Below are 16,365 nucleotides of genomic sequence, written 5' to 3'. Positions count from 1 at the left end.
TCATCCAAGTTACTCTGTTAATAATTGGAAGTTCAGAAGCTGATGTGTGTAAGTGATCATTCACAACTCCTGCCAAGGGGAAGAATGAAATCAACACAGTTGAGTATTTAATAATGTGTGATAAGTCAGGTGACTTTTTTCTCTGAAAAAGTTATCAGGGGTTCCTACTGCCCCAGCATCAGAAGAGTTAATTGGTCTAGAAGGTGTACTAACATACATCATTAGTATCTTCTAAAAACAAACAAACAAACAAACAAAAAAACCCAACAGTTGTCAACAGAACATCACAAGAATGGAGAGCGCTCTTTTAAACACGTGAAGACAATTAACATGGATGAATATGTAGAATTTCCCATCAATTGTCCTGAAAGCTACCATTCAGTCAGTGTGGAGTAACTTTTTAAAGCATATTGACATAGATCCTAAAATGCTCATATCCTTGATGGGAATGCTCCAGATTTACAAACAGAATGTGATGCATTTGAAAAGAAAATAAAAGAAGCTGGCACAGTAGACCTACTTGTTGGAGGTAATGATTCTCATAATAGGCCCACACAAGTCATTTGCCCTCTACGCAGCAATGGAAGAAGTCATCCATGTGTGGACCATGTCACCTTTCCAGCATCATCTCTGAACTATATTTGTACATGATGAAGATGTTACTTTAGAACTAAGAGTTACTACTGTAAACGACTTAAAGGTTTAATGTATGTGCACAATAAACTTACAGGTCCACTATAGGGTGTGGTAGTAGGAAATTGAAGGAGATTGGAGCAAAATTCTGCTTGAATGAACAAAATACTTTTTCTAAGAAGTAGATGAGTTTCAGTTTTGCAATATAATGGAACATGGGGAATTTTTAAGAATACCATTAAAAATTTTTTAAAAATTCATTTGGGACAGAGAGATACACAGAGAGAGAGATAGCATGAGCAGGGGGAGCTGCAGAGGGAGAGGGAGAAGCAGACTCCCTGCTGAGTGGGGAGCCTGACTCAGGGGCTCAATTCCCGGACCCTGCGATCATGACCTGAGCTGAAAGCAGACACTTAACTGACTGAGCCATCCAGGTGGCCCTCATTGCAAACTTTAATTTTCAAAAAATATCTTTCTATTTTATCTGCATTATACACAAGCCTTCTGCACACGACTGCCTTAGTCATCTTCTTACAGTGCCATCTGGACATCAGAAGTCCTGCTATATACTGTTGGTAAAGGAATTTGAAGAGAAGACAGTGCCAAAACGTGCAGTTTATGTCCTTTTGAAAAATATGTAGAGTGCATATTTTTGTTGCACCTTCTTCAAGAAATGTGCTTTTGGCAGCAGCTTTCTGCCCAAGGATCCTGTCCCCATGCTTTAATAAAATCACCTTTTTTGCACCCCCCCAAAAAATGTGCTTTTATTTTTATTTAATGAGTTAGGTTCAGGCCCTTACTATAAACATCTTGGCTGTTATGAGCTTCATACCAATAGTACACTAAGGAAATTCTTTTGAAGAGAATTTTATCATTATTGCTAAATATCCTAAATGATTAACCTTATTCCTCATATATAAAAAAGTCTAAAAGGATAATATGACAGAGTATATATAAAAGGAATCACTGTAAACTATTTTAGATTGCCATAGCAACTTGAATCTTAAATTACAAATGAAAGTACATTATTTTCTACCTTTAACTCAAATAAATCTCATATAAACAAAAAGCTAGCTGGAAAATCTTAGTGTGCTATAGAAGCGGATTCTCCATTTCCTTTTCGGAAATGCTCCACTCTGCCGCTAGAGGGCACCATGTGCATACTGGGCAGAGACCGAGCCAAAATTTAAGTACATCTACCTCTTCTCAATTTTTTTCCCTGAAGGAATAACCCAGCCAACGTGGGTATGAGTGGAGATCAAAGCTGGGGGGTAGGTTGCTACAGCACTTCCATGCAACTTCAAAGTCTTTTTTTTTTTTTTTTTTTTAGGGAGAGAGGAGGCCAGAGGGGCAGAAGAAGAGGGAGAGAGAGAATCTTAAGCAGGCTCCATACCCAGCGTGAAACTGAGGTGGGACTTATCTCACAACCCTGCGGTCATGACCTGAACCAAATCAAGAGTCAGAAGCTTAACGGACTGAGACACCCAGGCGCCCCAGCTTCAAACTTTTTTTATGATGTCCCTAGTCATTTCAGCCCCCAGGAAAGCCGGAGTTCAGCCTTGATTCAGCTGGGAGCACAGAGTGCAATTCTGATTGAAAGACTGTTTTTAGAGGTTGTCCATATTGCTGGCAATATGGACAAAGAGTTAAGAATTGAGGAGGGTTCTTTGTGTTTGAGACAGTCCACTGCAACAAAAATCAGACCAAGCCTGGAAGTCAGAAGACCTTTTTCTATTCTCAGTTATACCAATTTCTGAGTAACTTTGTACGCATTAAGAGGGGGAACCAAGTTCCATATACAAATATTTGGCTTGAAAGAATAGATTCATACTTTTAACACATCGGATGTTTAAAGATCTTACTCCAGGGATGTCTGGCCAGTTCAGTGGTAAAGCATCCGACTTGATCTTGGGTTCGTGAGTTCAAGCCCCACATTGGATGTCGATATTACTTTAAAAAAAAAAAAGTGAAAAATTAAGCTGATATATATTATATTAATATTCATTTTTATATATATTAATATTTTTAAAAACTTAATGTTAACATAATTCAAAGAAACCTAACTAATTTCATATCTAGCAAAGAACAGATAGCAACGGCTGACGTTATTGCAGAAATTTGCAAAATTGTGCATATTTGATTCAATATTTACTTGAGACTCTCCTAAAAGCAGACCTGCAATGTCTCAAGATAAAAATGCCCAGCTTTCCAAAGGCAGAATTTTATATGGGGGAAAAATCTATACTGATGAATTGTTCAAAATATTAAAGAAAAATATATGGGAAGAAACTGATACATAATACAGGGTCTCTTTTTCTGTTTTTTAATAACATTATGAATGATGCCTGCAGCTTAAGTAGCTCTCTCTAGCTCTTAAATCGAACCTGAAAACAACAGGATCAGGGCATGTCCAGGTACATCACATTGTCACATCTGTAAGGAAGACAAATCCTGCTCCAAAGAGCAATGAAGAGTTAACACAGATCTTACCCCTGGGTCTCTTGAAAAGGCAGCAGAACATGGAATTTCATCGCATGACACAAAGCAAATCATCCTAAACATCTTCCTTAGCAAACACCCACCTTACCTTTCCTTCTCCCCAGTGTCAGCTGTTCGTTCTAATTTCTTCAATCCTCCTTTTAAAAACATTCACCATTCCAGCCTTCTTCTCAATTCTCTTGCTCCTCATTCTTGTCTTTGCTTGGGTGGTTTCTCGTGCCTGCCTCTGTAGTATACTCAGCTTTCTTCAGTGATAGATCTTTTCCATTTCCTCCCTCAACCGAAGATATCCCTTGGAAAGTAAAGGAAGAAGAAAGTCTGTATTTCTGGGGCACCTGGGTGGCTCAGTCCTTAAGCACCTGCCTTCAGCTCAGGGCGTGATCCCAGCATTCTGGGATCGAGCCCCCATCAGGCTCCTCCGCTGGGAGCCTGCTTCTTCCTCTCCCACTCCCCCTACTTGTGTTCCCTCTCTCACTGGCTGTCTTGCTCTCTGTCAAATAAATAAATAAAATCTTTTTTTTTTTTTAAAAAGTCTGTATTTCTATGTACACCACATAAAAAGTGGTGGGAATATCATACTGTCAAAAATGAGAAGGGAAAGAATAGGAGAGAAAGAAACTACCTCTTCTAAGAGATACTTTGTGAAATGATATTTGCTTTTGTTAGATTTGACATCAGCCAAATTTGACAGAATCAGGCCCAATCCCATTCTCAAAATCACAAATAGAATCACAAACTCTTTGACCTGGAAGGTATCAACAAGCCCAAATCCCACATTTTACAGATCAGAAGGCTGACACCAAGAGAGGGGACTGAATTATCCAAAGTTCTCCCACTGGTCACAGAGCTGGGTTCAGAACCCAAATCCACTCACCCTGACCTCCTTTGTCCATTACAGCACACTGCTTTGAGCTCAGTTTTGACTTTGAGCTTAGAGGATTTTTTTGTTTGTTTTGTTTTGTTTTTTTTGTTTTTAACATACATATTATATTGAGGTCTTCCTTCCAAGAAAAGCCAAAATCTTAAAACAGAAATAAAATCATCTTTCTTAGGATTTTCTTCCCCCATTGCAATTATAGAAATACTTTTTGGGGCGCCTGGGTGGCACAGCGGTTAAGCGTCTGCCTTCGGCTCAGGGCGTGATCCCAGCGTTACGGGATCGAGCCCCACATCAGGCTCCTATGCTATGGGCCTGCTTCTTCCTCTCCCACTCCCCCTGCTTGTGTTCCCTCTCTCGCTGGCTGTCTCTATCTCTGTCAAATAAATAAATAAATAAATAAAATCTTTTAAAAAAAAAAAGAAAAAAAATATTTTTCTGCCTATATGTAGAATAAACGATCAATATTAAAATATTATTGATTGCAAACATTTTAATCTAAATGATAAACTATAAACATTTCAGAAATATGGGGTGCCTGGGTGGCTCAGTCGTTAAGCATCTGCCTTCGGCTCAGGGCGTGATCCCGGGGTACTGGGATCGAGCCCTACATTGGGCTCCCTCCTCTGCTAGAAGCCTGCTTCTTCCTCTCCCACTCCTCCTGCTTGTGTATCCTCTCTTGCTGGCTGTCTCTGTGGCAAATAAATTAATAAAAACTTAAAAAAAAAAAGAAGAAAGAAATATAGTGTATATATTTTTATAAAAGTGATTTTTGTAAATATTGGAAAAACCATAGGTAGGTAATATTACACTTGTTTATTTGTTTCTTTCTTTGTTTATTTATTTAAATTGTCTGTACTTTATTTTATTTTATTTTATTTTAAAGTAACCTCTATGCCCAAAGTGGGGCTTGAACTCACAACCCTGAGGTCAAGAGTCACATGTTCTACTGACTGAGCCAGCAACGCACCTCTATACTTGCTTATTTTAAATTGAACACACCAGGGACACATGGGTGGCACAGTTGGTTAGGCGTCTGGCTTTTGGTTTTGGCTCAGGTCGTGATTTCAGGGTCATGGGATTGAGCCCCGCATCAGGCTCAATGCTCAGCCTGAAGTCGGCTTGAGATTCTCTCCTTCCCTCTCCCTCTGCCATCCCCCCTGCTCATGATCTCTTTCTCTCTGCCTCTAAAATAATAAATAAATAAATCTTTTTTTAAAGGATGTAAAATAAAGCACAACTATAGAACTTTTTAAAAATTGAGATTTATCTTATCATCTCCATTTCTTTGATAGAAAACATAAAGAACTTTTTTTTTTCTCCTTTACCACTGAGGGTTTTCTTCTCAGATCAAGTACAACCCTTCCTGAGACATACTAAATTCTGATTAGAATGCATTTTCCAGCTCACCTACAGGCTCCTGGAATACAAGGATGAGTAAGCCATTCTCTTGAGCACCTCAGTTTAGTAGAACAATCTAGCCATGCTCACTCCTAGTTGTTGAAACCATCCCACCAACCAGAATGCCATGTTCCTCACTATCATCTCTTTTTAAGATTTTTATTTTTAAGTAATGTCTACACCCAACATGGGGCTCGAGCTTACAACCCTGAGATCAAGAGTTGCATGCTCTACCAACTGAGCCAGCCAGGTGCCTCTCTCACTGGCATCTTTTAAGTAATTCCACCAAAAATGTTTCACATTTTCTTTCCTAGCAGGTTACAAAAAACTACTCCAACAATACCTCTACTTTACGAAACACAAAATACATTTCCTTTTTATCGAAATATCGCTACAGAGAAGAATTTATCTTGACTTTCCCAGTGGCATACCTAAGATACTCACAGAAATAAACAATTGTTGGAAATATTCTGTATTGTAACTGCAAAAGGCAAGATGACCACTTTTTTCTCTTAAAAAAAACAAACATATATAAGGGTTATCTGCTCTGGGATGAGTATTATCATCTGCAAACAGAAAATGAATTTAAGATTGCAACATGGCTTTTTGTGTGATTAACAAGAAAACGAAAAGATTGTATATGCAAAAATAGCCCAAGTATGATTCTCTTTATCTGGGAACAAACCTGACAGTCTATGAGCTTTTGTAACCTTAGCTTGGTCTAAATTAAGGAAATGTGGGGTGCCTGGCTTTGCTCAGTTGGAAGAGAATGTGACTCTTGATCTCAGGGTCATGAGTTCGAGTCATATGTTGGGTGTAGAGATTACTAAAAAAATAAATACATAAACTTTGAAAAAATTAATTAATTAAGGAAATGTGCAGTGGTCAACCACCTACATTTAAGTGTAGTGGTAGACATTTTTCACTTAGCACATTTTCCATTTATCACATTATCAAAGATTTTAAAAGCAAACTCTCCATAGTAGCGAGGACACTGAGAAATTTGCCAGTGGTCTACATTCGTGGAAATGTAACTTGCTATAACCTTGCTCAAAGGCAATTTGGCAGTGGATATTAAAACTTTTAAACTAGAAACTAGTCATGACTTCGATTCACCAATTTTGTTTTTAGGATTTGCTTATGAAAATAACCCGAGTTAGGCAAGAAGGTTTATCATTCATTACTTCAAATAACAAAAAGCTGAAGAACGCTTAAATATCCAACAATAGGGGCATACGCATATGGTATATGCCCAGGATGGAATACAATGCAGCTGCTAAAAATATTGTTAAATAAGGTCTAGTGGTATATAAAATTGTTTATTATATATTTTAAGAAAGAAAGCATATATAAATACATGTAGAATCCATATTCGTATATTTTAAAAGCTGTAAAGAGTATATAACAAAAACTTCCTGATGATTCCCCTGGAATGGTAATCGAATACATGGCATTATTTTCTTCTCTATATTTTTGTGTACTTTCTAAATTTTCTACAATAAACGTGTAGTGCTTTTGTAATTAAGAAAAAAATCCTGGGACACCTAGCTGACTCAGTCTGCACAGCATGCGACTCTTGATCTCAGGGTTTTAAGTTTAATCCCCCCCCCCCCGTTGGGTGCAGAGATTACTTAAAAATAAAATCTTTAAAAAAAAATTCTTTTCTTTTTTTAATCCAGGCCTTTCTCAATGGACTGTCCAAATGGGATAATGACGGGAATTACTAGTAGGAGACAGTTTGCAACAGTGCTGCAATTGTGTTCAGATCACACTTGCTGTTGCAGATGCATGCAGACCATTTGTCCTGCTGGCTCTGGAGCTCAGCAGTTTCCTCTCCTGCAGCAGCACACAATCCAAGGAGGAGCGCCTCAGTGGGCTGGCCCCCAGCCACCACGCCTTCCAAAACCCTGTTGGAAGAGCAGAAAGGCCAATTCCCCACTAACAGGCAGATGGTGAAACATCCTCTTGGCTCCTGTAAATTCAGCCATATTGGTGCAGACACAGCTGAAAAAAGGCAAGCAAGTTCTGCAAGGCCAGGCAAAATTAGTCCTCTCTCAAGGGAGTGCTGTGCCATGCCAGCTGGCATTTCCTGCCATGCCCCCAGCCCCTTCAAGGCTGAGAAACTAAGTGGATGGTGTGCAAAAAAGTGAGGCCTGGGCATCTCAACTGGTGAGGAGGTGGGCTTAGAGCCCTATGAATATGAAACTGTCCCCCACAGGGTTAATGAGGTAAAAACTGTCCCAAGCAAGACTCCTACTGATCCCCCGACCCCCTTCTTCCACAGGAATGTGAACCCTATCTTTTGGAGGCAAACAACAGGAAGAGTTCCAGCCAGCAGTGTGAGCTTGACTCACACCTGCAGGGATGGACCATGGGGTGTCCACAATTACCTCTACTTCATTGTAATGCTAAAATCTCCACGGAGGGGGAGCACAAGCTTTGTTAATACAATATAGGATGCATGTATAGCCATGTGTCCCAAGTACCCCTGCACAACCTTATTCTGGCCTTTACCTGCAATGCCAAAATTCCCCTTTCTGAACATTCATCTTAACCCTAAATAGGAGAAATCCACTCACCCTCACTCCGGGAGCCTTGGCTTTGGAAGTTATTCCCTGTGATCTCCTTCTCTTCTGCAAATAAAGTTCTTTTTGTGTGACAGCTCCACTTGGTGTAGCCTCTTTTCTGTCGCTTACCAGAGTGAACTCATGTTAGTTCAGTTACAAATACAAACACGCTGTCAGGAATCAGAAAGAATTCCACAGGACAGTGAAGTGGAAGGAGTTCTGGATTGTGAATTTGGAGTCCTGGGTGCCGCTTATGTCTCCCTTTCTCTCTCTCTAAATTTTAGTTCCTTCTTCTTCGAAAATAGTGGGATAGATTGGGGGGGGGTTGATAGATGAAATGAGCTATAAAGTTGCTTCCAGCTTTCAGAACCTTTATAATGATTTATAATGAAGTTATATCAAATACATTTCATTCACTACAAATTCACTCAGTGCCTATGTACTTAGCAAGCAGGAGCCAAGGTGAAAAATAAAACAACAAAAAAACACTGCCTACCCACAGGACTCACAGTCAAAAGCATTGACAAATTTCTCAGTTCCAACATGTATAATTATTCACTACACCATTTATTTAAGAGAATGTTTTGCACCAAGATTGAATTTTTTCCATTGCCAATAAAGCTGCTTGGCTCATTGTTAGGAAACAATGTGTTTACTATATAGTGGGGAACAATGTAGGTTTGGGTTAAAAGCTTGAGACAGAATCAGAGAGTTCTAGTTCAGTCTGAACCTCCTCTTTGCTAACAGGATGACACTGGAAAAATTACTTAAATTTGGCTTCCTTACCTGTAAAATAATAAGAATAATAGTACCTACTTCCTAGGGTAATTATAGGAAGTAAATGAGCTGAAGCATGCCAACTAAGTTCTCAGTAAATCATTATTTGTTGTTAATATAGAAAGTGTAGAAATAATTTTAATATAAAACAAAGCACAAAATCTTAGGGTTTTTTTTTGGGGGGGGTTGCTTTTTACAAAATCTTCGAATTTGTAAAGGGACCTTAGAAAGAATCAATTTCGTTTCAATCCTTTCAAGTTACATAAAGCAACTGTGATTCAGAGAGTTTGAATAGGGCCCTGGGCCACTAAGAGTTATTTTATTTTCTTTGTATGTGCTAATAATTAATTAGAAAATGTACTGTGCTTTCCTGAGGGGGGGGGAAATTTCTATATCATGTGGAAATTATTTCTATGATTTCTATTATTTTGAGTCTTCTATTTGCTTCTTACTGAAATTTGACTGCCATTTCAGAAAGTCTTTCCAAAAAGAATCTGGAATTTTGGCTAACTAGCCCACTTGATCCCTGCCCCAGAGTCTTTGCAAAATCCATCGTGATTGCTTCAAGTAAACTTAGAATCTCCCTTTCTGTGTGTATGTGCCATGCAGCCTGTTTTCTCTCGGTTTTTTAAGCCACTTTTGACTAGTTAGAAAAAATACTTTCAACTTTAGACAAGCCAGGTTTGGTTCATTGACACCAACCAGACAAATATTTTCTCTGGAAATCAAGACTCTGCATATGCAAATGTGTGCAAGGCAATGAGACAGAAGGAAAGGGCACTAGTAGAGAACTGAGAGAAAGCGAATTAACATTTATCCCATGCTTTCCACATGCCCACGGACTCCCCTAATCTTCACGACAACCCAGTGAATTAGATTTTACTATTCTAAAGGTGAAAAATCTGGGCGCCAGAGGGCAACTTGCCTGAAGTCACACAGCCAGGAGATGATGGAGTTGAAATTTGAACCCAGGCCAGTCTGCTTCCAAATTCTTTCCAGTGTATTAGCCATACTCTTGCTCACTCACAGTCTTCATGACATTCAATTGATGGAGTACCTCTTGATGTAAAACAAACAACAACAAACAAAACAACACCTCCCCCCAATTCCTACAAGATGGTTTGGTCACACATTTGGAGAAAAGAAATCCATTATGCAATTCACTAAAAAGTGTGTTGAATGTCTAAGAGGTGTTACCAAGGCAGTGTGCTTCAATTGTTAAGACTCAGCCCATGTAAGGTAAGTGATGCTTTAGTCCTTCCTGATAAGATTTTCTTGTATCACTATGTGTTATGATTCTTGTATCACAAGACAGAGGAACTTAATGGATGGAGACAAGAAGAGTTGTATAGATTTTATTTCCATTAAAACTTCTCTCTAAATCCAATCTCCTTGTAATTGATCAAGCCATTTTTGTGGCCTTTTTGAGGTTAAAGGTTTCGTGTTCTCCTTCACCTCCCTCCTCTGGCTTTTTTTCAAGCATTTTTCCAGTCCACTTACAGTTCAGAACAGATGTAGATGCTGGCCTGCTCCCAGAATCTTGCTGCTAAATCATGACTCCACCGTTCCCCATGGACTGAGTAGTGCCAAAGTAGAAAATGACTTCAACCCACAGCAAAATCTGTGCTGCTGCCAATCCGTTTTAAGCCCAAAGGAAGCAATTCTATTTGCAGCTTTTTTTTTAAATTTCCAGTTTATGCTGAGAAGGTATAGTACATCACATTTTGGTCATCTATACAGTACGTCTTACGGCCTGTCTCTCCCCTATGGCCCCAAAATGTTGTCATTTGTCAAATCCCCAGACTGGGAGCCAAAAAAAAAAAAAAAAAAAAAAAAAAAAAAAGGCAAGGTCTTCAGAATATCAGAGATAAGCACATGAACAGGAACTCAACAAGAAAATAAAATGATCTCTATAAAAAAAACCCCAAAACTGCAAATCATTTAAAATACGAATAAAGAAAGAGGATATGACCCGGAAGATGAATAAAAGATAACTTTGGGTTGCTCACATGTAATAATGTCTGCTGTATCATTTCCCTGTCACTGATGGGTACAGGAAACTGTACTATGTTGATAAAGAGCAGATGATAAAGGGAACAGCTGTCAGTAACCGAGTCCTTTGTTACGGAAAAACTACTCCAGAAAACCCCAGGCTCAAAAAACTGCAGCATGCAGTAAACAGCAGAAAGCGAAGGGACCAAAAAGTACCGTTACAACATTCAATTCCGGAAACATGTGGAGAATATCCATCATGGAAAGGCCTTGACTAGGTGTAGCTGAACATCTTCATTAGGGATCAAGCAGAAGTACCAAGTGGTATCGTGATGACAAATTTGGGGACTTAAAGAACCTGTCTTTTCAGGGTTCCCTTTTTTACTTGCTTTAATATATTTAGGTTTTTAGAGCTCTGACATTTCCTCAAACAGGCTTATTAATCTCATTCATTTATTCCTTCACCAAGTATGTGTTGAGCTCCTAGTAGGGTCAGGCATTGTCTGAGGCACTGGAATGGAGTATTGAATAAGAAAGACCAGGTCCCTGCTACTATGAAGCACTCATTCCAGACTCACACTTCTTATGTTCCCAAAGAGCAAATTTTAAGCAGGTGACCTATTTTATCACTGTAGAAAATACTCAGACCCCTCACGTTGCAGCTGAGGCCCAGGAGTGCAAGAGCATCTGGACCCGGGGGCCCAAACAGATAGGGTTCAGCCACTTGCTGCTGACAAAATCCAAAGGCAGAGAAACACGTGGCGATGAAACAAGAAAGGAATTTATTTCAGTAAGGCCAATACTAGGAAGACAGTGGACTAGCATCTCAAAGACAGTCTCCAAAGTGCTGAAAATACTTCTAGGTTTATATAAGGAAAATGTGGGACAAAGGTCAGTGGGTACGTGCAGGTGGGCAGTAAAGGTCAGGTGGATCATTGTCTTTGGGTCAATCATGCAGGGTCCTGCTGGCTCAGGGCAGTCCTTGTTGCTTGAGGAGGTAGTTTCGGTTACCATCACGGGATGCTTTGCCCTCAAGGTCTTTTGCTTAAGTTAAGAGATAAGCTGGAAAGAACATAATCAATTAGAAAGTACAGACTGAGGTCAAAATGAAGGTAGTTGATGTGCTCTTTGAAAGTGGTATTTCAAAGTGAGTATATTTTACTGCCAATAATTTTTCTTCATCAAGGGATCCCTTCGTTTTTAGCCACGAAACATATGGCCTTAAATGGTAGTAAAAACAAGCAATGAGAACTTGGAACTTTTAGAAGGGTCATTTATTACTATACACAGTGCTAAGCCTGCCCTACCCTAAAATCTCCACAGAATGAAAACCAAGAATCCAAAGAGATATACACCCACCAGTGGGGCATAATCGCCTTTTACTTAAATAACTCTCAAGAAATAACTTGTTAGTTTCTATTAACATTTGATGAACTTTGACAAATTAACACAAAGGATTAAATGAAATGACCTTTGTTAACAGGAAGCCAAAGCAAAGGGAAGAGAAAATAAAATGTAACAGAAGGGGTGCAGAATATGCTACCTCAAAATAAACCTCTTTGGCATAAAGATTACTTTAGGCTGATTAGTTTTGAGAAGCTGCAGACATAATAGAAGTAGAAATTGTCCCTCTTTTCTGAGGGACATTTACATTTATAAGGAACATCTCCATTTATAAGGGTGTCTCCCTCTCTGTATCAGGAAGAGAAGACAGTATCCAAATCTCTAGAAACTTATCAATGGAGAAGGTCTGACTTAAATCTACATAACAACTTTACCCTTTGTTTACTGTGCTTTTCCTGGTAATCTCCCATAATTAGTTTCCCTGCCCTACCCAAACATCTTTCTTTTGTCATTAGCTGATGATGGTTTTTAAGGTGGTGGCTTGAGCCCTTTCAGGGAGTTACCCAGTCTTCCTAGTCTGTGCATGTATACAAGAGGTATATATGTTATTATACTTCCCTTTGTTTTTCTTTTGTTAATCTCTCTTATATTACAGGGAGGTACTGGGGAGGAAAAGTAATTTTCCCTCTACCCTTCTAGGTTCTTGGCTGAGACCACACACCTCCGACCTTGAATATCATCTTCAGCTGAAGACAAAAGAAATATGTAGGAGGCAGGAAGCCAGTTATGGGAGGTTACCAGGAAAAGCATGGTAAACAAGTTGTAGGGTTGTTATGCAGATTTAAGTGGTGTCTTCTCCATTAATGAAAGTTTCCAGAATTTTAGTCATCCTCTCTCTGGTACAGAGGGAGACACCCTCACAAATGGTGATGTCTCTTATAAATGTAAATGTCCCTTACAAAAGGGCAACTTCTACTTGTTTTCAGAGTTTATTTTGCATCTGCTGTTTCTTAAGCATACCCAGATGAAGAAAACACTCATGCCAAAGAGGCATATTTTAGGGTGGCATATTTACTCCTCTTCAAGAGTCTCAGCCAAGAACCTAGAAGAGTAGTGAAAAAATTATTTTTCCTCCCATACCCAAATCTCTTACAAAGGATACTGAACTAAAGTCTGTCTTTTTTTATAAATGAGAAAACTAAGCCTTCTAGGAGGTAAAGTAACTGGTTCCAAAACACAGAATAAGGAACTAAGCCTTCTAGGAGGTAAAGTAACTGGTTCCAAAACACAGAATAAGGGAAGGGGCCGTGCCTGGGTAAGGTTCAGTTGGTTAAGCATCTGCCGTGGGCTCAGGTCATGATCTCAGGGTGCTGGGAATCAGCCCCACATCAGGCTCCCTGCTTAGTGTGGAGTCTGCTCCCCCTATCCCTCTGTCCCTCCCACCTCCACTCATGCTCTCTCTCTTTCTCAAATAAATAAATAAACAAACAAAATCTTAGGGAAAAAATGGAGTAAGAAGGAGTTCTCTGGGGTTGGAGGAAGTCTATAAGGCAATGATGACCACTGGATTTCAACTTCTCATTAGTAATGTCTCACTTCCTCCACATGTGGAAAAAATTAAAAAAAAAAAAAATTGGGGAGAGTAGCCAGGAACCAAGCTTCAGCTGGGAACAACAGGAAGCCACAGCAAATTCAGTGTCATTGTGGCCACTGCAAATAGCAAAAGGTAAGGAACAACCATGGCCTGGCAAATACAAATGTACCTAGGAGTACAAGAGGACAGAAATTGGGATTTTAGGTGCCAGGGTGCAATAATGAGTAAGACTTGGGGGATTCTGTTCTTCAAGATCTTCTGAGTTTAGTATAAGAAACAGACTAATTGTACTATGTGAGAAAAAGGCAGAGGAGTCAAAATGAGAAACACATTTAGCCCAAGGGAGTCAAGTGATTAATTCTGTCAAAAAAACATAGGCATCATACAGGAGGGATTGTATGCTGGGTATTGAAATATAAATAGGAATTTTCCAGGTAGACAAGTGGTAAAGACCACAGCATTCCAAATTAGTGAACGCCCAAGTGCAAAAGTAAAGAACTACAATCATGTATTATGGCTGAAGCTTAAACTTCAAGGCGGAAAAATAGTAGATGAGTCTGAAGAAGTAGGTAAGCCAGTGAAGTTTTTTGTTTGTTTTGAAAATCATTTCAAATTTACAAAAAGTTCCAACAATAGAAAAAAAGAGTACATAAAAAACTGGCATGCCATTTATCCAGGTTCGTCTATTGCTTTTTTTAAAAGATTTTTTACTTATTTATTTGTGAGAGAGAGAGGGAGGGAGAGCGCATGCACATGCACGAGCTGGGGGAGGGGCAGAGGGACAAGCAGACTCCTGCTGAGGGCAGAGCCTACCCTTAGGGCTCTATCCCAGGACCCTGAGATCAGTGACCTGAGCTGAAGTTAGACATATGCTTAACCAACTGAGACACTGAGGCACCCCCAGATTCATCTATCGTTAATATTTTGTCCCATTTGCTTTCTCATTCTCTCTTTACACACACATAACACTTTTTAGCACCCTTTGAGAGTAAATTGCATACAGCCATTGATGTGATTTTGTTTGTGGGAGAACATGATCGGATTTGTTTTTTGTTTTTTGTTTTTTATTTTATTTTATTTTATTTATTTATTTTTTTTTGTTTTTTGTTTTTTAAAGATTTTATTTATTTGACAGAGACAGCGAGAGACAGGAAACACAAGCAGGGAGAGGGTGAGAAGGAGAAGCAGGCTTCCTGCTGAGCAGGGAGCCTGACATGGGGCTCAATCCCAGGACCCAACCACTGAGTCACTCAGGTGCCCACATAATCGGATTTGTGTTTTAAAACTAATCACTCAGGGAGGGAGGGAGACTTTCAGGAAGACATTGTGGGGGTCTGGAAGTAAAATAATGAGTGATTAAATGAAGGATGCATCTATGGAGATGAGGAGGAGGGAGTAGATTCAAGAGAGGAATAACTATTAGCAGTTGGACGTAGTATCTGAGAAACAGGGAAGACCATGGTGAACCTGGGATTTAGGACTTAGTGGTAAAAGTCCTGCCAAGACAAGAGAATGATGATGGTTACACAGCAACATGAATCATTGAGATATATTAGATGCTGATTATATACTAAGGATTCTTCTAAAAGCTTTAGATTATAGGGGCTAAGGGGAGACCACCCCAAGATGGGTCACTTTGGCAGGAACATTATCTTGAGTTAAAAGCAATCAAAACCGGGCAGATTCAGGAAAAGCTCTTTACTTCCCCCTCAACTGCTCCCTTACACCAAGAAGACAGCTATTAAAAGAGATTCCTCTTTACCTAAGACACTTATCTACATAATAGGGCAACCTTTGTTTTCCAAACATCTCTCACCTTCCTCCTAATGGAATCCTCAGATCCTACCCCCTCCTTAGCTTAGTGTCAACTTTAGCTAAGTTTCAACCTCCCCCAGAAATGTGGTCTTAACTATAGCCAATGAGTCAGCGTCAATGAGTGCCACAAGGGCCCTCTCTATCTCAAAAATAATCTGCATAAGACCCCTTGCTTTTTCCCTAAGGAAAAGCCAACTTACCCCCAACAGTCTTTTTCTTTTGCTAATAACTTTCTTTCCCCACCCTCCTTCTATGAAAATACTACTTGCTAGATAGGATACTGCCTGATTCCTGTATCATTTAATGAAGCCAATTAGACTTTTCAAACTTATTCTGTTGAATTTTTGTTATTTAACAATACATATTACATAGTTTTAGCTCACGCATGAGAAAATTAAACCCCGAATACCAAAGAGTAAAAGATACTTTCAACCACAAATTTATTTCAAGTTGTATGAGGCAAAATTAGATATGGAAATGACAAGTCAATTTTATTTCTATTTTAATATTCAAAATGGTTTTAAAACAACTGAGATGGCAATCGGTATCTCCCAGGCGCCCCCTTGTGGCTTGGTTTACTGATTCCCAAATTTATCTGATGGGCAGAATCTACCTGGAGAACTTCATGAAAATAGTTTCCAAGGCTGCATCTGCAAGTGATCAGAACAGGGTAGAAGGAGATCTATCTATCTATCTATCTATCTATCTATCTATCTATCTATCTATCTATCTATCTAGTTTTAAAGCTCTCCAGAGGGATTTTGATTTTGATGACCAGTCACTGTAGAAACTGGCAGCTTAAAAATTTCCCCCTTTTCAAGTTCACTTGAAACAAATTTCAGAAACAAAGTTTTCAGAGCCAGAAA

The 16,365-nt window shown here is 39.2% G+C and overlaps 1 pseudogene; it reads left to right on the top strand.

Annotated features, from left to right (window-relative positions):
* The first annotated feature begins 330 nt into the window (after window positions 1–330).
* On the top strand, window positions 331–741 carry LOC121100102 (annotated as a pseudogene).
* The last annotated feature ends 15,624 nt before the right edge of the window (window positions 742–16,365 follow it).

Source organism: Ursus maritimus, unplaced genomic scaffold (genome assembly GCF_017311325.1).
Source record: "Ursus maritimus isolate PB19 unplaced genomic scaffold, ASM1731132v1 scaffold_34, whole genome shotgun sequence".
Taxonomy (NCBI): domain Eukaryota; kingdom Metazoa; phylum Chordata; class Mammalia; order Carnivora; family Ursidae; genus Ursus; species Ursus maritimus.
This window is presented reverse-complemented; position numbering and strand designations above follow the sequence as displayed.